The sequence below is a fragment of the Salvelinus sp. IW2-2015 genome, linkage group LG14 (genome assembly GCF_002910315.2).
Source record: "Salvelinus sp. IW2-2015 linkage group LG14, ASM291031v2, whole genome shotgun sequence".
NCBI lineage: Eukaryota > Metazoa > Chordata > Actinopteri > Salmoniformes > Salmonidae > Salvelinus > Salvelinus sp. IW2-2015.
The window spans coordinates 11,532,093-11,555,673 of NC_036854.1; the positions used below are offsets into that span (position 1 = coordinate 11,532,093).

At 42.8% G+C, this 23,581-nt stretch overlaps 1 long non-coding RNA gene across 1 annotated transcript; it reads right to left on the reverse strand.

Annotated features, from left to right (window-relative positions):
• Positions 1-275: 275 nt before the first annotated feature.
• LOC111973378 (uncharacterized) lies at positions 276-4,895 on the reverse strand. Its single transcript, XR_002878568.2, has 3 exons — positions 4,577-4,895; positions 3,514-3,639; positions 276-1,235 (listed from the first exon to the last, which is right to left on the reverse strand). It is a non-coding gene; the product is annotated as an uncharacterized lncRNA (long non-coding RNA).
• Positions 4,896-23,581: the final 18,686 nt, after the last annotated feature.

The window sequence follows — 23,581 nt, forward strand, 5'->3', positions numbered from 1 at the left end:
AACGATTGCAAAAATCTCTGAAGTTGGAGACTTTTATCTCCCTCAACAACTTTAAAAATTGCTATCCGAGCAGCTAACCGATCGCTGCAGCTGTACATAGTCCACTGTAAACTACCCACCCAATTTACCTACCTACCCCCCATACTGCTTTTATTTATTTACTTTTCTGCTCTTTTGCACACCAGTATCTCTTCTTGCACATGATCATCCTGATGATTATCACTCCAGTGTTAATCTGCTAAATTGTAATTATTCGATTTATGTCTACACTCATGCCTTTTGCACACATTGTATATAGATTCTCTTTTTTTCTACCATGTTATTGACTTGTTTATTGTTTACTCCATGTGTAACTCTGTGTTGTCTGTTCACACTGCTATGCTTTATCTTGGCCAGGTCGCCGTTGCAAATGAGAACTTGTTCTCAACTAGCCTACCTGGTTAAATAAAGGTGAAATAAAAAAAATAAAAAAAATAGTCTAAAACTTTGCACATACACTGCTGCCATCTAGTGGCCAACATCTAAATTGCACCGGGGCTGGAATAATACATTATGGCCTTTCTCTTGCATTTCAAAGATGATGGTAAAAAAAAAAAAAAAAAAGGTTAGTTTTCTCTTTGTATTATCTTCTACCAGATCTATTGTGTTATATTCTCCTACATTCCTTTCACATTTCCACAAACCTCAAAGTGTTTCCTTTCAAATGGTACCAAGAATATGCATATCCTTGCTTCAGGGCCTGAGCTACAGGCAGTTAGATTTGGGTATATCATTTTAGGTGAAAATTGAAAAAAAGGGGCGGATCCTTATTATCAGAGATAAGAGCTGAAGAACATTACTACCATACATGCTTGACCCCTGCCCCTCCTCTCTGGTTCTCTGTTCCCTGGCAGCCCGGTCCAATCTACCCCAACCACCGTGGCTAATCTCTGGGAGAATGTGACAACAGAAGGGTCAGCTCCCTTATCGGGGTGCGTGGGGGTGGCCGGGTGCTCGCAGGCCCCGATCACCCACACGTCCAGCGGCTCTTCACACACTCAGCGCGGGAAACACTGGGAGGGGCAGCTGTGGCTGTAGAGGCCCAGGCCTGGAAAATACCTGTCATCAACGGGCCTGTGAATCACCCAGAAGAATCTAAGGCTGTTCACACTGACCACCACAGAGAGACGCAGGGAGAGGAAGAGGTGTCCATGACGTCTCCCAGATAGTCACTGCTCTTTCCCAATGGGGTAGACCTGGAAATGAAAGGAAAGACAAACAATGATTTAAGGTTTTACTACTTTGACGTCAAGGCCATTTTTGAATATTCAAAAGTCTTTAAAGTTGCTTTAAAAGAGGACTTGGTTCTGTTTTATCATTTAAAAGACCCTAACCCCAGAGCAACACTCACGCAATAATGGCTTGATTGTAGATAGCATGAATGATTTATCTGTTCATTTGTTCCTGTTGAACGTATTGACCAGCAATGCTTACCTCATAAAAGGATATGGGACCAGAAGATTAGTGGCCCCATGGAATAATCTATTTACATGATCTCAGTGAAACTTGGGCAGTGAATGGACCTGGAAGTGGCTGCCCATTGTTAGACTGGGCAACAGGATAAGCTGACAAATCTATGAGGCATAATGGCACACTCTATTCTTCTTATTGACTAAACATCTGTGGAGGGTTAACTGGTAGAGAGAAGTCCATGGGACCCAAGCTGGCTGCCCAGAGGTGTGCTGCAGCCCTGTGTACCTCCGGCGCCAAGCCAATGGCCGTCGCTGCCATTGTTCGTAACCACGCTCTTTGTTTTCCTGTCGTGGATCTGGTTGCTGGTCTTGGTTCAGGTCCACTGATGAAGACGAAGCCACTGCCCCTCCTCTCTCCCAGACTGTAACCTGACCGGGCCTGACTGCCAAGGGGACAGAGTAAATAACGGGTGGTGACAGAGCGCTGGCACGCCACACAGAGGGGCCTCAGTGTGCTCCGAGTCCAGGCCAGGCTCAAGCCAAGGCCTGTAGGGAACGGGCCGTGTAGGGTTAAGAGAAGGTCCTCTCTTCACCGGCACTATGGAACCACTCTACTGGCCTGGCTGAGAAAAGACTACTGTAGAGGCTATCAGCACTCAGCTCTCACTTAGACAGATATTAGCACGATAATGATAATGTGATCTAATGTACCCACAAGTACAAAAGGGTAGTGTTCAGTTTTTTTGTGGCTATTTACCCTCAATTAAACCCTTTCCCTCAGAGATGAGAGTCCAGTAGGGTGGAATGGGGGGTTAGTCAAGGCTGTCATATCTACCCACTGCAGTTTGAGATGAATGACAATGGAGGGGAACGGAAGCCGACTCTTGACACGTTTCATGGCTTCTGCACTTCTCAGAACAAGACTGTTTATACTGGACCCAGAGTGGATGCTTCCACACATTCATGACCTCATATCCTGCATCACATTCAGCTAGTTCTCCTTCACACTTCTTCTTTCTCGCCTAGCCTCCTGTTGTGGCTCTGGTTTTGTCTCTGTTTGGAGGCTGTAGTCAAAATGGTTGGTATAATGGTAAAATTGGGCCCCTTCTTGGTTTCAAGCAAAGATCTGGTCCAAAAAGCAGATAATACGTTTTTTCTCTCACAACTTGCCCCTTTGAGATGGAAATTAGGGCTGGTTTGGTGAGAGCCAGTAGTGTTGGCAGAGCAGGTGCCAGTAGCCACCACACACACACACCGCCCACACAGTCTGCGCATGGCTTTAATGTTTTAAGATCAGGGGCCCTTGACCAAAAGTACCATTTGAAGTAACACTGTAGAAAATAAGTGTTTGATGTATGAAACAACACTCCTCTCATCTGAAATGCCACTTTTATGTCCCAGCCTACTTATTTGTTCTCCCAATGGACTTTGGTGTTATTGCTGTTTCTCATTTTCTGTGCACAAAGCCAGAGAACCTACTTACTGGATCAGGCCCTGAAAAATGACAAAAGGAACCTCTTTTACATTGGCAATGTTGAGAAGTGTGGGAGAAAAATGTCTGAACATGGGGTTACATGTTGGTCATTTGATAATTGCTGTGTATTTCCTGTCCTACTTGTTCATGTCACACAGATCAGACACAGACCAAACGGATTGGTTTGTGCTACTGGAAGACAAACTGTGTGAGAAAGTACAATTGCAGAAGAAATGTTGGGGAATTTGTACTAAGATGAGATTTAACATGTGTGTTCAGTTGACCTTTTCAATACTCAACTGCAAACCCAATATGAACAAATTAACACCCCTGAGTGTCAAATTAACACTCCAGTAACACTACACTCAGTTTTGGGATTGTCACCATGATGTGTGTGTAGTGTGTCGTGTGTGTGTTTATTGTGTGTGCCAATCATGACCAAGACTAATATTTCCTGACCCTCAGCGGAGCTCTGAGAGAGAGGACAACGCTCCTGGGGAGAGGAGGGGTCATGCGTGAGTGCGACCCGGACGTGGTAGTGTGGCTCTAGGGTGGAGGTCACAACCCCGGGTCTTTGAAGTGGCTCACCTAGGTCTGCGCCGCACACTCTGACGCCTCTCCTCCCGCCTGTAACCGGGGACAATCTGCCACGCACCGCCACCCACAGGAAACATGGCCTCCCCAGGAGGTGGTCAGGGCAGGGGTCTCACAGACCTAACACAGGACACACATAAACACATCCTCTGAGCTGTGACATTTTTATGTCACTGGGAATACTTGTGGGTTACTGGATATTATGCACTCTGTAACCTTTTTTTATGACTCATTCTTCAAATTGCACTCAGGGTACCCACGGAGCCTGCAGTTGATGTCAGACAATGGAGATGGGTAATAATGAAATAAGTAAGAGAACATCAGTTCAAGTTTGGTTATTGTTTTTATGGGACCAATATGCGGTATCACGTTTTAAGGTATGACCCAGATGCAGACCGTGTTGAAGAAACGAAAGTTTATTCTGATCTGTTTCACCTGTCTTTGTGCTTGTCTCCACCCCCCTCCAGGTGTTGCCCATCTTCCCCATTATCCCCTGTGTATTTATACCTGTGTTCTCTTTTTGTATGTCAGTTCGTTTTGTTCGTTCATACCTACCAGCATTTCCCCCTTGCTCCTGTCTGTGCTTTAGTGCCTGTTTTCTAGTTTCCTGTTTTTACCATTCCTGCCTGCCCTGACCCTGAGCCTGCCTGCCGTCCTGTACCTTTGCCCCACTACTCTGGATTACCGACCTCTGCCTGACCTGACCCTGGTAGGTATGAACGAACAAAATGAACTGACAACAGACAAACAGAGAACACAGGTTTAAGTACACAGGGGATAACGGGGAATATGGGCGACACCTTGAGGGAGGTGGAGAGAAGCACAAAGACAGGTGAAACAGATCAGGGCGTGACATGCGGCCAGAGTTCATTTTGTATACAGTGACTAACATAAAGATAGCTTCACATGCTATACAGTCAGTTTTAAATCTGTTCTATAAATCTTCCTCTGCAAAAGAAATTTCAGATTGTAAATAATTCATTTCCAGTTAATAACCATTACACTGCGTTGAGGCAAATACTTTCAATTGACATTGCTAATTAACTTTTGATAAAACCTCTGTCTATGACCGTAGCGCCCTGAGAGAACAATGCCAGCCACATCACAGTGGGCCGTTGAGCCCCGGAGAGACGTGGTGCGGTCGGGAGGAAAGGCATGGAGCGGGGAGGTGGTGGTGGCAGCGGAGCGGTGTCCACGGCAGTAGGAAGGTTATCGTCGCAGGGCCGTTGGGAAAATAATAGCCCCGAGGTAGACCGCGGCAAACAGGAAGGGTGTGGACAGGATCCCAGTGCAGCTGCTGCACCGAACGCCGTCTGTTCCCACAGTCTTTGATGTGCGGGCACACAGCGCTCTGTGCCATGAGATAAACACTCTGGGAGAGCTGGTTTGTTTGTGTTACACATAACTCCTTAATGAGATGTGCCCGGGCCAGCCGCTGGGAGCCTGTGAGAACACCAGATGGGGGGAGAGAGGCGGGCGTGTGGGCGGCGGCATGGCAGTGGGAAACCTGCGGGGATACCGCAGCCGACCTTGTGCTAATTGATCATTGACAAGGATGCCATTGATTGTTACACGCCATGGTATTTGGGTTTCTATACTGCCATTTCCCACCTGGATTCCTCTGTCACATTCCCTTGGTTGTCTGTGAATCTTTTGTAAAACTGTCTTTCCGTAGGGTGATACGAAAAGAAACATTCACTAGACAATATTATGGAAATAGCCCAGGCCTGCCGCCTATTCCTTGCAGAAGTTATGCATTTTGTAGCCCACAGCTGAGTCTACATTATTCTCCTCACAGCTTGGTCCTCAACAACTCTACAAGTTAAGGCTACACTGTGCCAAAAATACTTATTACAGGAATAATTATTACACATAATAATGATTTTTTACTTGTTTATTACCATATTAAATAGATAATATATATATATTGTGAAATGGAGGATTTAACCAAAGAAGCATCCCAGAAGGGGACAGCAGGCCATCTTGGTCATTTATATATATTGTGAAATGGAGGATTTAACCAAAGAATCATCCCAGAAGGGGACAGCGAGGCCATCTTGGTCATTTATATATATGTGAAATGGAGAATTTAACCAAAGAATCATCCAGAAGGGGACAGCAGGCCATGTTGTGGTCATTTATATATATCTGTGAAATGGAGGATTTAACCAAAGAATCATCCCAGAAGGAGACAGCAGGCCATGTTGGTCATTTATATATATTTGTGAAATGAGGATTTAACCAAGAATCATCCCAGAAGGGACAGCAGGCCATTTTGGTCATTATATATATTGTGAAATGGAGGATTTAACCAAAGAATCATCCCAGAAGGGGACAAGCAGGCCATTTTGGTCATTTTATATATATTGGAAATGGAGGATTAAACCAAAGAATCATCCAGAAGGGGACAGCAGGCCATTTTGGTCATTTATATAATATGTGAAATGGAGGATTTAACCAAAGAATCATCCAGAAGGGGACAGCAGGCCATGTTTGGTCATTTATATATATTGTGAAATGGAGGATTTAACCAAAGAATCATCCCAGAAGGGGACAGCAGGCCATGTTGGTCATTTATATATTTGTGAAATGGAGGATTTAACCAAAGAATCATCCCAGAAGGGACAGCAGGCCATGTTGGTCATTGTCATGAGCATTTCTATTATTCATCCAGTAGTCATGCATTTCCTTGATGTCCTTATGAGTTTTTCTGAACTAGCTGTCTCACACTTGAAGGAAAGCCTCCTCTGTCTTCCAGTGAATGTTATTCTGCTCCTGTTTTATGAGATAGTGGTTTGGAGAGAATCCCTTTCGTCCTTTCAGACACCCCAAAGCATTAGACCTCCTTGGGAATTCTGAGTGCTGAGAACTCTGTGGTATCAAATGGTAGAGGCAGACATTCCTCTGTGGGCTAAATAAAGTCTGGGACACACTTTCTTAGAGTCAGAGGAGACTTTCAAGTAGCAACAGAGGTCCAGCATATGTGTGTGTGTGTGTGTGTGTGTGTGTGTGTGTGTGTGTGTGTGTGTGTGTGTGTGTGTGTGTGTGTGTGTTGTGTGTGTTGTGTGTGTGTGTGTGTGTGTTGTGTGTGTGTGTGTGTTGGTGTTGTGTGTGTGTGTGGTGTGTGTGTGTGTGTGTGTGTGTGTGTGTGTGTGTGTGTGTGTATAATATTAATCCATTACACTGTCATTGCCATGTATGGCATTGAACTGAACTCTGATTTTGATATTTCCAAAACATCACAGGTGCCATAAAAACCTCTGCTGTATCAGTGTATTTCAAACATAAAATGTTCCCAAACTGTGTTCAAGAGGGCATTGGCAGGGGTCAAAGGTTAATTGTAATGGGTGTAAACCTGTGTGTTCAATATGTGCTGAGCTGTGAAGCTTGTATGAGATACACAATTATTGTCACACACCGGATAGGTGCAGTCAACTGTGTTGTTTTACAGCAGGGGTGTCAAACTCATTTCCATGGAGGGCCTAGTGTCTGTAGGTTTTTGTTTTTTCCTTTAAATTAAGCTCTAGACAACCAGGTGTCGGGAGTTCCTTACTAATTAGTGACATTAATTAATCAATCAAGTACAAGGGAGGAGCAAAAACCTGCAGACACTTGACCCTCCGTGGAATGAGTTTGACACCTGTGTTTTACAGGGTCAGCCATAGTAGTATGGCGCCCCTGGAGCAAATTAGGGTGAAGTGCCTTGCTCAAGGCCACATCGACAGATGTTTCACATTGTCGGTTACTGGCCCAATGCTCTAACCGCCAGGCTACCTGCCACCCTGAGAGAGGGGAGAAAGGGTAGAGCCGGGAGCATTGAGGGTGGTCAGTCAGATGCCTGGGTCAATCCCTCATCAGTCACCTTGTACCTCCGTTCCAGGCTGACAGCCTTCTGAAGGCCCCGCCGTGCCGCCCTTGTAGTCACATGTGATTGGGGCCCTTGGGGACCGGCTGTTAATAGTGTGGAGGCCAGTGTCAGGGCCAGTACTAATGGAAGCCTGGTCAGCACTGTAACGAGCAGCGTTCCTCCTCACCCAAACTGAAAGGTCAAATGTTCACACCACTCTATGAGCTGGCATTTACCCATCTGTATACACCTGAACCGACTGCTGCTCCATGAACAGCATCATCACCCCACCACACGCCCCCGAACCCATCCCGATTTTAGACTTGTATTCTCATGCCCTTTCTGTCTTTTTCTAAAAATCAAATCAAATCAAATGTTATTTGTCACATACACATGGTTAGCAGATGTTAATGCGAGTGTAGCGAAATGCTTGTCCTTCTAGTTCCGACAATGCAGTAATAACCAACAAGTAATCTAACCTAACAATTGGGAACGCGAAGCGAGGTGGCCATCTCTGTCGGCGCCGGAAGTATATCACTGTCTGACAGAACTTTGGTGGCCTAAATCTCTTATTGTATCTAATTTTAAAGGTAGAAATGAAGTCTGCATTTCTGAAGTCTGTGTCTGTGTTTCTTTCTTTGTCCTTGCTTCAAAACAACTTTACGGTTGATTTGGCTTAAGTTGCTGAATGTGAAGAGGTTTTTGCTTGTGACCCTTTTTGCGGTCTACAAAATAGACAACGTCTTCTGTGAGTCATTGTTCTGATCTATTTATAAAGCGAGAAGGGAGAGAGTGGTGAGAGACAAACAACAACTGTGGTCCCTAAGGTACAGCTGTGACCAACCTTTCAAAAGACTTCTCAAGAGATGCTACATTACCCTGTAATCAAGCTTTGGCACTACTGGGAATAATGTAACATTAACATTTGTTTTGACTATCCATCACAATACAGCAATAGTAAGAACTCTAATGGTTTTGTTTGCACTTGGTTCAACAAGGTGCCCATCATTTGAAAGACGTAATATACGAAGATATGTAAGGCAATAGAAACATTGATGAAGGCTATGGGGATTTCATGTTTTCTCATTCTGTGAGACACTGCTTTGAGTATAACAACTATGTGGTTATACAGGATATGGTTATACCTTAGGGCCAATACAGCAGACAGTCACAAAGCAAGACTGTTTTCTCTTGTCTCTGATTTGTTATTATAATGAAATCAGAATTATTCATTACAAATTACCATTGGAATGAAGCTTTTGGCTCGCTTCTCTACATCTAAATATTTAAATCCACCATGTAAACCTTTATGGTTTAAGTCTTTCAACGGTCGGTGATGGTCGATGATAGAAGTGTGTCATTTTTTCACGTTTAATGAAGAAAAGGTTGATTACTGCAGTTCATGTGACTGCATCACTGTCTTTCAGGCACGTACAAAACATCAGCCTACTTAGTGAACCAGGAGAGGATGGGCACAATAGGCTGAGCTCGTCAGCACAGCTCCTGATTATGCAAAGTGAACCAGCTACTTACACGACTCCCCCCTTTATTAGTGCGACCTTTGTCAGAGCGCGTATTGTGGCCGCCTAACCCCACACGTTCCAGAGATGGCATCGGAGGGGCGCAGGGTGCGGAATATGAGCTCCAGCACATTCCCCAGAAGAGACAGGGGTGTGGGAAAGACCTTGATGTCTGTGCCCCTCCCTGGATCAGCTGACATCACCCTCCTCTTTGCCATGTTTAATTACTGAATTACTGATACAGTTTCCATTGATACAGGGTCAAGATTTTGGGAAAGTCCCCAAGACAAGAGTTCAGAACGTGACCAGAGCACAGCTCAGACTCTGGGCTGCTATTGCTGTTAGATTGCTCTGATTGTGCTCTTTCTAATTTATGCTGCAGAGCAAATAGAAAAGCCTTTGTAGCTCGGAGCCGTGTTTCAAAATCAGGTCCCACAAAACGGGACCACCGTGCAAAGTGAGACATTACTGCAGGGTCTTTTGAAATGGGTCTTATGAAGTGGTTGAAAAGGCTTGATTAACTTCTCCCCCTTGTTTCATTTCTAGTTTCTCCTTTCGTTGGCTCACAATGGCAGAATTAGTGGTAGCGTTTGCATAGTATTCATGAATTTGTAATTGAAGTTGTCTTGGAGCTTCCAATGAGATCTTATCAACTGACAAAAAAAACAAACATAAAGTAAATCAAGAGAAGTTTAAACTAAAGTTTTACTTTACAACATCATATTGTACTACCATCTTTGAGACATAATTCCATTTGATTACTTAGTGAGACTGTCTGAGACACTCAAAATGTCAGTCACTGAGTCTTTAGTTTTAAGCAAATGAAAAACACAAACAACAATTATAGTTGTGGTGCAGACTGCAGAGTGAATTATTCAATTGCATTCATTTGAATGATCCTTTAGTTAAACCTACTTACATTGCTATGACTGATACAGAAGAGTCGGCACTCATCTGAAGTGCAGTTATCAGGAGTTGACTGTAGGCTATCACAGAATATGTAGCACAAACCTCCGGGGGAACTAACTTAATGTTGGCCCTATATAGGCTCCAGGTACGCATCTGTTCASCCCCCTGTTGAATATTTAACTATGGGAAGCCCAACGTGAGATGGGCCCCATGTTTTCTGCCAGTTTCCTTGGTGACATGGTTGTGGCAGGTTGTTGGATAGGACAAGGCGCCATTTCCAGCACAACACAATGAGGGTGGCACGCTGAAGCAGATGAGGTCGATAGGAGTGATGGTAATTACATGTTGATCGCACCACCTCCGTCTCAGTCGGCAGCCAGGACCTCTAACAGAAATGTGTCCCTGTGTTGCTTTGCAGTTAGGAAACACAAATGTCCACCCAGCGATGACAGCCAACATGCTGGAATAACCTCTGACATTGTTTTCACAGTGCAATCAGCAGGTTAATTTATTTATTTTATACATGTTATGTAAATATTACACTCAAATACAGTATGCAGCTGTACAGTACATTGTATTGTTGCAAGTGCAGTACTGCAAATATCACAGAGAAAAAGCAATGTATTAGAGGCTATTTATCCATTGAAAACGTATCATGTAGCCTGTAGTTCTATACATTTGCCAAGTTACATTTAAATATGTCTAATTTGATCAGTTGACCTCCCCAGCTACATTTAGTCAGACAGTTTGCAATATTTGTACAGTACATCATTATCCCCACAAGAACAGGTTATTTATAAACTCTTAATCACTTTCATCCACAGTTATCTGCTGGAAGAGCTGTCTGGTAATTAAAATGAAACCCTAACCTGATGTTTATCCCATCACTCAGGAGGCCTGGGAGTCACAGTTTAAGTCACTGTGCTAATGTATTGCTGGTCCTGCCAATGCTGACATACTTAACACAGACCATCAACCCTACTGACTGGACAGCTGCTCCTTCTTACACATTGACATTGGACAATGGCATTTTGAAATAGGGATTTATTTAGCCAAATACACCCCCTTCAAATGTAATTTAATTGTCTGAGAATAATTCAACAAAATTAAGGTAGAGTATGGATCTACTGTATGTTGACATTTCAATGATGACTTCAGGTTGTTATCCAAGGCCAGAGTTATTTTGGTTGTGATGCACTTTACTTCCAGGTCCGTTTTAGTCCCAGACACGCTCTTTTTTTCAGATTGAGAAAAGGACTGAGTGGAGTGTGAGATAGTTTCACTGCAGTGTATTTAGAGCAGGCAGCCAAACAGAGTCTGGGCACACTTGAGGATGTCAACGCTTGGCAGAGGAAGAGACGTCTCTCCAGGTGGCTGAGTGGGATACCTGCAGATGAAATCTCATCAGACAAGCACCAGCGAGAGAGGGGTAGAGGGGGAGAGAGAGAGAAAAAAGAGTGAGAGTCTGTGAGAGAAATAGAGAAAAAAAAAGAAAGAGAGAGAGAGCTGAGTCTCCCTCCAGGGAAACTCTCCTTTGAACTGGGCCCTGCCTGCGTGCTGACTTCCTGTACTGTCCACTCCTTCACTGCCAGTTTGGCAGCACTCTCCTCTCGCACCACGCTCAACATCACCAGCAAATTGATTCTGGCATTGTGTGGAGAGGGCCAACGCCACCTGCGGCCATTCAGAACTCCTCTGTTCTCTTCCCACTGAGGAGTGCTTAAGTGGCTGTCGCTGCTCCGTGACTAATTCCCAGTGTGGATGCAGGAGAAAGTAAGCGAGAGCAGGACGTAAATGTGTGTGTATGCGTGTGCGTGCATGCGTGCGTGCTACCTAAAGCATGCAGGTCCAAAAAATAGCTCTGATGCATGAGATAATTTCAATCAAAAGCACAAGTGTCTTCATCGCTTTCGTTGAAAGCTGACCTCAAGAGTTTGGGACATGGTTATGGACGAGGTTGGAAGACACACTACTTTTTTGCCAATCCCAGTCCTACAGTCTGGGAAACTGTGTTCACTGTGAAAGGAGACCTTCATAAATGCCATATCTCCACTATTCCCATCACATCTAAAAATAAGTAGCATGAGAAGTTGTGGTTATTGGTGACTTTCATCCACACAGACAATGTTGGATCACTGTATGGGAGACGAGGTTTACTCTTTAATTGAATTACCATCTTGACATTGGTCTTTGGGGTTCTGGGAGTTCAGTACAATGGTTCTGTGGACAGTGGCCAAGTCCTTTCGACATTTTTTTCCACAATAGAAATTCATTGGCACCAATATTGGATTTTTTTGCACCACAATTCATGTGAAAGTGATGGTCAAATGTAAACAGAACAGTTAATGTAGGAGATAACTAAGTGCACTACTTTAACAAAGCTAACACAATTGTAAATCTTAGCCCTGGCAGTAGTGATATACACTACCATTCAAAAGTTGGGGGTCACTTAGAAATGTCCTTGTTTTTGAAAGAAAAGCATGTTTTTTGTCCATTAAAATAACATCAAATTGATCAGAAATACAGTGTAGACATTGTTAATGTTGTAAATGACTATTATAACTGGAGAGGGCAGATTCTTTTATGGAATATCTAAATCGGCGTACAGAGGCCCATTATCAGCAACCATCACTCCTGTGTTCCAATGGCACGTTGTGTTAGCTAATCCAAGTGTATCATTTTAAAAGGCTAATTGATCATTAGAAAACCCTTTTGCAAATATGTTAGCACAGCTGAAAACTGCTGTCCTTATTAAAGAAGCAATAAAACTGGCCTTCTTTAGACTAGTTGAGTATCTGGAGCATCAGCATTTGTGGGATCAATTACAGGCTCAAAATGAACAGAAACAAAACACTTTCTTCTGAAACACTTCAGTCTATTCTTGTCCGGAGAAATGAAGGCTATTCCATGCGAGAAATTGCAGAGAAACTGAAGATCTTGTACAACACTGTGTACTACTCCCTTCACAGAACAGCGCAAACTGGCTCCAACCAGAATAGAAAGAGGATTGGGAGGCCCCGGTGCACAACTGAGCAAGAGGACAAGTAGGTTTTTGCCCTCATGCTTTTTTGTTATTCACAAAAAATATTTCTAAGCACTCTCAGTAGACCATTTAAAACCCCTTTATTCATAGGCCACTTTTGGCTAACTACCAGGATAAAAATATGCACCTATGCAATGATGCTAAACCAGCCTTAAGGTGGTTTAAAAACCAACGATGCTTGGTTTTTAATCAAATTAAACTCAATGGGGGTAAACCAATAGTTTTTTATGTTTCTAAATATGAGATTCACCAGTACAAAAGGCAATTATCTGCTTCCATGGCTGGATATCCTGCTCTTCCGCTTTCAAAATCCAATTTTAAGGACATACCTCAAATATTGCCACCGCTCCCCTGAATCAGTGCAAGCAAGCTGATGTTAGGGACAAATCAACATTTACCGGGGGGAGGGTTATCAAACTTGTCTTTTTTTTGCTTTGGGCAGGGTTATGTGTTTTTTTATTGAGCACATGGGAGGATTGTGTGTTTTTTCTCTGGTTTACCTTCGCACTTCTGCTAATATTTTCCCTATAAACAATGACTTGACATAGTTTTGATATTATCCTAATAAAGTTTAGAAACGTTTGTGAAAGTTTGGTATAGCATAACTATTATTCAATTTAAGCTACTGCAGGCCTATGATATGAAGGCAGTGCGCCCCAGTGCTCCATCGGACTCCAACATTTGAACTTGAGGTGAGCAAGAATGTTTCAGGCCTACTAGAGTTACTCCTATAATCTAAAAATATAATGCTGATCTTTATGAAAATATTCTGATCGAATATGAATGAATTAGCCTCCTTCTGTACGTCTATATCTGTATAGCAAACACAGTAGCCATCTGACATAAAGAAATGCATGTCGGTGTTGTAGCATGCCACCGGTACATCTCTCTATCTCTCTGAGGTTAGGGCTAAGCTTATCTTCCTTTATGTAGGCTATATACACTGAGTGTATAAAACATTAGGAACACCTGCTCTTTCCATGACACAGACTGACCAGGTGAATCCAGGTGAAAGCTATGATTCCTTATCGATGTCACTTGTTAAATCCACTTCAATCAGTGTAGATGAAGGGGAGGAGACAGGTTAAAGAAGGATTTTTAAGCCGTGAGACAATTGAGACATGGATTGTGTATGTGTGCCATTCNAGTGAACCAGCTAGTTACACCACTCCCTCCTTTATTAGTGCGACCTTTGTCAGAGCGCGTATTGTGGCCGCCTAACCCCACACGTTCCAGAGATGGTATCGGGGGGGGCACAGGGTGTGGAATCTGAGCTCCAGCACATTCCCCAGAAGAGACAGGGGTGTGGGAAAGACCTTGACGGCTGTGCCCCTCCCTGGATCAGCTGATTCCCCCCCCCCCCTCTCTTTACCATGTTTGATTCCTGAAATACTGATACAGTTTCCATTGAAGCAGGGTCAAGATTTTGGGAAAATCCCCAATACAAGAGTTCAGAACGTGACCAGAGCACAGCTCAGACTCTGGGCTGCTATTTCTGTTAGATTGTTCTGATTGTGGTCCTTTTAATTTATGCTGCAGAGCAAATAGAAAAGCCTTTGTAGCTCGGAGCCGCGTTTCAAAATCAGGTCCCACAAAACAGGACCACCGTGTTGAGTGGGATGTAGGGGCTTTTGAAATGGTTCTTGTGAAGTGGTTGGAAAGGCTTGATTAACTTCTCCCCCTTGTTTCATTTCTATTTTCCCCTTTCATTAGCTCACAATAGCAGAATTAGTGATAGCATTTGCATAGTATTCATTACTTTGTAATAGAAGTTGTTTTGGAGCTTCCAATGATATCTTACCAACTCACAAAAAATAACAATATAAATAAAGAGAAGTTTAAACACATTTTTTACTGTACAATATCATATTCTTCCCTTTTTAAAAGCACTATCTTTGAGAAGGAATTTTATTTTATTACCAAGCGAGACTGTTTGAGACACTCACAATGTCAGTCACTGAGTCCTACGTTTTAATTGAAAACACAAATAACGATGATAGTTGTGGTGCAGTGAATCATTCAACATCATTCTACATTTCCACAATCCTTTAACCTACTTACATCACTATGACTGATACAGAAGAGTTGGCACTTATCTGAAGTGCACTTATCAGGAGTTGACTGTAGGCTTTAACAGAATGTGTGCGTACCTTTCCCAGGTGGCCTTATACAGGCTCCAGGTGAGCATATGTTCATTGTTCAGCCACCTGTTGATTATTTAACTCTGGGAAAGTCAATGTAATAGGGGTTCCATGTTTTCTGCCTGTTTCCTTGGTTGTTGTATTGGACAAGGCGCCATTTCCAACACAACACAATTAGGGTGGCACGCTGCAGCAGATGAAGCCGATAAGAGTGATGGTAATTACATGTTGATCACATCACTTCCATCTCAGTCAGCAGCCAGGAACTCAAACATAAATGAATTCCTGTGTTGCTAAGCAGAGTTAGGAAACACAACTGTCCACCCCTTACTGACAGCCAACATTTTGGTATACCCACTGACATTGTTTTCACAGTACAATCAGCAGGATTTTATGTTTTACATCTTGTGTAAATATTACACTTAAATAAAGTATGCAGCTGTACCTTGTATTGTTGCAAGTACAGTGCAATAAATCCCATAGAGAAAAGTGAGGTCTGTGTTTGTCAGTTGACAATGCATGGCTTACATGTGGCCTTCAGTTCTCAAACATTTACTAACTTTGTTGTTGATGTTTGATTCTATCAGTTGACCTCCAAATCTACATATTAGTCAGAAAGTTTTATATAGCTAGAGCTGTACATAATTTCCACCACAGAACAGGTTATATATGAACTCTTAATCACTTAAATCCACTGCGATCTGTCAGAGTACCTGTCTGGTAGTTAAAATGAAACCCTAACCCGTGGTTTATCCCATCACTCAGTAGTCCTGGGAGTCGCTGTGTTAATGTGCTGCTGGCCCTGCCAACAGTGACATACTCAACACAGACCTTACCTCAAGCCTACTGACTGGACGTCTTCTACACACTGACATTGAGCAATGACATTTTGAAATTGTGATTTATTTACCCCTATTCAAATGTCATTCCATTTAGTCCACATATTGTAACACAATTAATTAACAGTATAAATGTATATGCTAATAAATTACCTTTACATTTCAGGTAGTCCCCAGGTTGTTATCCAAGGAGTTATTTTGTTGTGATGCACTTTTAGTCTCAGACAAGATCTTGTTAAAATACCGTCTTTAGATTAAGGAAGGAACTGAGTGGAGTGTGAGAGTTTCACAGCAGTGTATTTAGAGCAGGCAGCAAAACAGAGGCCGGGTACACTTGAGGATGTCAACGCTTGGCAGAAGAAGAGATGTCTCCAGGTGGCTGAGTGGTATACCTTGGGATGAAATCTCATCAGGTAAGCACTAGCGAGAGAGGGAGAGAGAAAGAGAGAGAGAGAGTGAAAGAGAGAGTGAAAGAGGGAGATAAGAGGGATACAAGAGGGAGATAAGAGAGAGAGAAAAAGAGAGTGAATGAGAGCGAGGGAGATGGGGGAGAGAGACAAAGAGAGAGAAAGGGAGAGAGAGAGTGAGAGCCGAGTCTCCCTCCAGGGCAGCTCTCCTTTGAACTGGGCCCTGCCTGCGTGCTGACTTCCTGTGCAGACTGCCCGCACCCTCCCTGCCAATTTGGCAGCCCTCTCGCACCTCGCTCAACATCACCAGCAAATTTATTCTGGCATTGTGTGGAGAGGGCCAACACCACCTGCGGCCATTCAGGACTGCTCTGTTCTCTTCTCACCGAGGAGTGCTTAAAGTGGCTGTCGCTGCTCTATAGCTAACTCCCAGTGTGGATGCAAGAGAAAGTAATATGCAGAGAAAGTGGGACGGAAATGTGTGTGCGTGAGACCTACAGTACAGTATGCAGGTCAGAAACATAGCACAGCTCTGATGGCATGAGATAGTTTCAATTGAAAGCACAAGTGTCTTCACCGCTTCTGTTGAAAGCTGACCTCAGGAGTTCAGAACACTACTTTTCTGCCAATCACAGTCCTACAGTCTGGGAAACTGTGTTCACTGTGAAAGGAGACCTTCATAATTGCCATATCTCCACTATTCCCATCACATCTAAAATAACAGGTAGCATGAGAAGTTGTGGATATTGATGACTTTCATCAGCACAGACAATGCTGATTCTCTGTATGGGAGACAATGTCTACTCTTGAATTGACTTACCATTTTGACATTGGTCTGTGGGGTTCTGGGAGTTCAGCAAAATGGTGCTGTTTCCCCAATCAAAATTAATTGCCAATAATATATTTTTTAAATTGCGCCACGAATTATGTCAAAGTGACAGTCAAACGTAAGCAGAAGATTTGACGTTATATATGTAATCATGAGTATCTATTGGGGTGTTTTCTGTAACCTATAGGCGCTACGGTAGACAAAGCAGACTCTTCTCTCTCTCTCTCTCTCTCTCTCTCTCTCTCTCTCTCTCTCTCTCTCTGCTTGCTAGTTGGCATTACAAAGGCAGCATAAATCAGGCAGTATGTTCCTAAAGAGCAGCTCTGCAGCAGTAATGGGGCTCTGACAGTGAGGAAGCATAACAACCCAGCTGGCCTTTTCCTCACATGTCAAAGGATCCAGCCGTGTTGGAAGCCAAACCGTCTGCTAGCTGCCTGCGCTGTAAGGCCATTCTAGTCTGTACAGGAATGTAAAAGAGTCTGGATTAATCAGCGGCCGCCACATTGCTTCTTTCACCTTATCTGTTATCAAGCCTGGGCTGGGTCCTTTCCCCTGCACGTTAGCCAGATTAAATAATGTTGGAGAGCAGTTATGATTTTTGGGTGGGGGACTTTGTGACAAATGGATCTCATGGCGTACTCAGATCATTCATTGTACGTCTGATCTGGGCACCACCCGTCAAAATATATCCAACATTATGACCCTTAATTAGTGGTGGCACGCACCTTCATGCTGAGAAGTGATCGGTCATGGAGTAAAAAAAAATGTTACAAAAATATCACTGTTTTACTATATAAGGCATTACATGGGTCCATATGAGTTTTTCCTGACCACAGGGTTTGACCAGGAAAATCCTGACTCTACAGTATATAAGATACATCATTTTACAGTTAGGATAACCAGGTTCCCCAAAGGTTATGGTGATTTTCTCTCTCCGTGTGGTCGCCAGTCTCTCCCTGTACTGCATAGTGCGAGTCGTCCAGTACTACAGCAGCTCTTTCCCTGACAATGAAAACATTGAGAAATCTTTGTGGCTTGCTTTCCTTGCTCGTTGGGATAGAGGAGGATAATTGTACGTTACCCAATGAAAGAGAGTTATTCATTTGACAAACCAACAGGAAAAGTGGTGGGATGCCATAATATAAAACTATAACGGCGTAGTGGCGCGAACATTTTCCCACGAGATTAAATTATCTTCCCGATGCTGCTTGGGCTTGTTTAGCTAACATTGCCACCTTTAACCAACATCATCATCATTATTATGTTGAAGCCACAATGAAACATAATGAAACATAATTCAGTTAGAATATGGACAAAGTAAATGCATGTTTGAGACAACGGCAAGTGCTATTTCTCTCATTTGTGCCGATACTGTATATGACCGGTCCTTCTCAAGACCACACACAATAAACAATACTCAAACCTAGATCCCACACACTTTCAACTAGTCTACTGCCAGTTTGACAACATTATAGGTGCACCGAAATTAGGTGCAGCTAAATCCTCAAAATGTAAGCCTGCCAATATACAGTATGTTGACAGGTTGTCAAACATAAATCAAACCATTTCAGGTCATAATGGCTGCGTTTACAAATGCAACCCAATTCGGATCTTTTGCCCAATTATTGGCAAAAGATCTGATCTGATTGGTTAAAAGACCAATAATTGGGCAAAAGATCAACCAATGTACACTACTCACAAACCCACAGTGCACACTGAACATTAGTGTGAATCCACAGTACATCCTCAGTGTCTTTGGTGACATTCCTACAAATTATAACTTGTGGCATCCACTATATTTATTTGAGGCTGATTCCACGCCAGGAAAGCCTGAAAGTATTTTTGGGTATGTTAGATTATTCTGACAACTCTTACATCGAAACTTCATTGGGAGGAAAGATGCTTGATATGCTTTTTACATTTGTATCACAAACCGGTTTTGAGAAAGTCATGATGAATGTGACCATTTTAGGCCCTTTTTAGACCTATACATACCTCTCTATGATCCGTGAACCACACATGATACAGACAACATCTTGGTATCATTATAGTGTGCTCTAAAATATGGAGTATGTCTAGATTCTGAAATGCAAATATCCACATTATTTTGAATATATCCAAAGTACCCTTTTTGATTTATTGATTGGAAAAATATACTCTTCAATTCAGCACACTTACATTTTTGAAGGCATGACTAATTTTATACATAGAAATAGACATTATAGGTCATTAACCAATCACAGTCAGCAAATCACCAGCAGAGTTCCATTTTAATCCATTTTCGCATTCACTGTGTTGGTGGTGCTCATTTAAAAGATCATAACTTCAAAAGTAGCAGAGCACCCACTCTGGAAATGTGATGTACTTGTAGAGGGTATTGTTTAAAAAAAGCTATTCATATTAATATTTTTAATGTTGAATAAATGAATGTGAAAAATTGTATTTCAGAATCTAGACATACTTCAAATTTGAGAGAACACAATAAGGAGTATCATGACACCAAGATATTGTCTGTATCATGTGTGGTTCACGGATCATAGGGTCTTGCAGAGGGGTGGGCAATAATTTTGGCTCGAGTGCCACATCGGGATCTCAAAATTCAGTGGAGGGCCGCACTGATTTGTTTTAGAAACTATTTGTTCGTCAAAAGCAATTTGCAGGCCAGAAAAAGAGCAGTTATTTGAAAATATATAGGTCCATTATAATTTATATAAATAAATAGGTTCTTTGTCATTTCAAAATACTTTCTATCTAGTTTTAGACATTCAAGATTGGCCTGGGGTATTTTTTTAACCCAAAATAATAAATATTTTTCAACGTTTTATATTTTTTACTCAAACCTCCCGCGGGCCGGATTGAATGGGCCCACACCTGGTCTTACAGGAGACATGTATACAGTGCCTTCAGAGAGTATTCATATCCCTTGACTTAATCCACATTTTGTTGTTACAGCCTGAACATTGATAAAAAGAAAGAATCTCACCAATCTACACACAATACCCCATAATGATAGTGAAAACATGTTTTTGTAAATGTATTGAAAATTTAATACAGAAATATCTAATTTACATAAGTATTCAATACTTTGTAGAAGCACCTTTCAGTGCGATTACAGCTCTGAGTCTTTCTGGGTAAGTCTCTAAGAGTGTTCCACACTTGGATTGTGCAACATTTACCCATTATTCTTTTCAAAATTATTCAAACTCTGACAAATTGGTTGTTGATCATTGTTAGACAACCATTTTCAGGTCTTGCCATAGATTTTCAAGTAGATTTAAGTCAAAGCTGTAACTCGGCCACTCAGAAACATTCAGTGTCTTCTTGGTAAGCAACTCCAGTGTAGATTTGGCCTTGTGTTTTAGGTTATTGTCCTGCTGAAAGGTGAATTAATCTCCCAGTGTCTGGTGGAATGCAGACTGAAACAGGTTTTTGCCTGTGCTTACCTCCATTCCGTTTATTTTTTATCCTGAAAAACTCCCCAGTCCTTAACGATTTTAAGAATATCCATAACATGATCCAGCGACCACTATGCTTGAAAATATGGAGAGTGGTACTCAATAATGTGTTGTATTGGATTTGCCCCAAACATAACACTGTATTCAGGACAAAAAGTGAATGGCTTTTGCCACATTTTTTGCAGTATTACTTTAGTGGCTTGTTGCAAACAAGATGCATGTTTTGGAAAATGTATTATTCTGTTCAGGCTTCCTTCTTTTCACTCTGTCAATCAGTTTAGTAGTGTGGAGTAACTACAATGTTGTTGATCCATCCTCAGTTTTCTCCTATCACAGCCATTAAACTCTGTAAGTGTTTTAAAGTCACCATTGGCCTCCATCCAAAGTGTAAATAATAACAACAGGGATATTCAATGTCTGCTTTTTTTTACCCATCAACCAAGAGGTGCCCTTCTTTGCGAGGCATTGGAAAACCTCCTTGATCTTTGTAGTTCAATCTGTGTTTGAAATTCACTGCTCGACTGAGTGACCTTACAGATAATTGTATGTGTGGGGTACAGAGATGAGGTAGTCATTCAAAAATCATGTTAAACACTATTATTGGACACAGAGTAAGCTCATGCACACAGAGTATTGCACACAGACTGAGTTAGTGCACAGATTGAGTCCACTTGTTCAGCACATTTTGACTCCTGAACTTGCAGCATTTAGGCTTGCCAACACAAAGAGGTTGAATACTTATTGACTCAATACATTTCAGCTTTAAATGTTTAAATCATTTTGAAAAATGTAGAAAAAAAAATCTAAATTTAATAAATTTTAAATTCAGGCTGTAACACAACAAAATGCGGAAAAAGTCAAGGGGTGTGAATACAAATGTAAAGAACACATCAAACATCCTTCCTCCCAATGAAGTTTCTATGTAAGAATTGCCAGAAAAAATCTGAGAAACCCCCCCCAAAAATGGGGGTCTTCCTGGCGTAGAATCGCCCTTTGCACACATATTGAGCCAGTATGTTTGAGCCCACTAAGTCAGCTTGCTGACTCCTGTTTGTTTATTCTGACTGCTAGGCAGACAGTGTGTTGCCTTGGCCCCTCAGTGAAGCCTGGCTCCCACTATGGCCTGTGCATAGTCTCTCTTGCTATCCCTCTTTAGTCTCCCTCTTCTATTGTACTACAAACTCAATGTCCTCTATTCTCACTCTTCCCATGTAATGACGTCTGTAGAACAGGTCTTGAGAATGAGAGAGAAAAGAGAGGAGGAGAAGAGAGGGAGAAAATTAAGAACATGAAGAACAGAATGAGAGGGAGGCCAGTGTGAGAAAAGAGGGGGAGTAGAGAGAGAAGAGGTGTGGAGCTGGCAAGGGGTTTTAAGTGCGATGGGTTGGGAGGAGGAGGAGAGAGAGAGAGGGGGGGGGTCATGTGAGAGTGTCTGCCTGTGTTTGCTGTCCTCCAGGACGCCCTCTCCCCCAACTCTCTCCTCTCCCCAGGACCATTCTCATGGCTTCCCAGCCTGAGACTCCCAGGGAGCGGGGCCGTCCGTCAGTGACTTAAGCTGCCCCTCCACCCAAATCACAGAGGCCTTTTTGTGACAGGGGCCCACGCCTGTCACTCGCATTCGCTCCCCTCGGACACGGTGCAGCGGCAGCCCACTGAGGTCGTCTCCGGGGCATGGATCAGGTGACGTTCCCACTGCAGCTCCCTCCACGTCTTGCTGCGCTCCCTGCACGAACAACAGCAATGTCTCTGGAGACGCACTTGCTTTCTCCCACAACACACTCTCTCTTTCTCTCGCTTTTTGAAAAACAGATACACATGCAAGCAGACAGAGACTGGCTTAAACATAAACCCCCCCACACACACACATCAACACAACACCACACACGACACACACACAGTCACACACTGACCAACAAACACACACAACACACACACACACACACACACACAACACACACAGCACAACACACAACACACACACACATTTACACACACACACACACACACACACACACCAAGCTCCTCTAAATGAGAAAATAGAAAGTATATTTAGAAATTCTCCTCATCAAAAAGTCTATTTTTATTGGAATCTGTGTCTCCAGCCATTCAGATCCTTAACGTCTGGGAATCTTTCAAAAATGTTTTTAATCTGCCTTTCAATGACAGTAAATGTAGCCAAATTAACTAAATCAGAGACCCCGCTATCTTGATTGACTTCCTATCTATTAATTTTTTTCTGGCTTCTAATTCTGTGAAATTCTCCCATGTTCATGTGAATGGGTAGTGGCGAGGCGGCCAGGCGCTATCTTAGGGTAAGCCATTTGAGCCAGGACCCTGGGGGACAAATGGGACGGGTAATGCCATCCCCATGGGCACCCAACCAGAACCAGACCCTCCCTGTACATGAGAACACTGCTCCTTCTCCCTGTAGTGTAGGCTATCAGAATACCTTACTGTCTGGTGGTTATTACAGTACATGGCCATCAGAGGAGGCTGGTGGGGGGAGCTATAGGAGGACTGGCTCATTGTAATGGCTGGAATGGAATAAATGGGAACGGTATCAAACATATGGAAACCACGTTTGACTCTGTTCCAATTACTCCATTCCAGCCATTACAATGAGCCCCTCCTCCTATAACTCCTCCCGCCAGCCTCCTGTGATGACCATGCACAATACACAGTGATGTGTGCTTTACGATCAAGTTAAGTGCTGCAAACCTTTTATATGATTTCATAAGAGATTTGAAGAAATCTCAAAGTATTGCTTTATTAAGCAAACCTCTCAATTCAAAATCTCTTGAAGTTACGTTCAGGCAAAATGTACCAAAGGGCTATGAGACGCCCTTTGGTCCAGATGATCATTTATTAGATACAGCTGCCCTCTCACATCTCCCATCTGCATTAGTTCCACAGCCGACCGACCTATAGATACAGTAGCTGCACACAGTAGCATTGCTGGACTCCAGGCCAGCAGCACACATACACCCCTGTAGAATGACTAGACTAGACCATGGTATTACTACTGTACTCTTCACACCATGGACACTGAACTGTACGACAACAACCCAATGC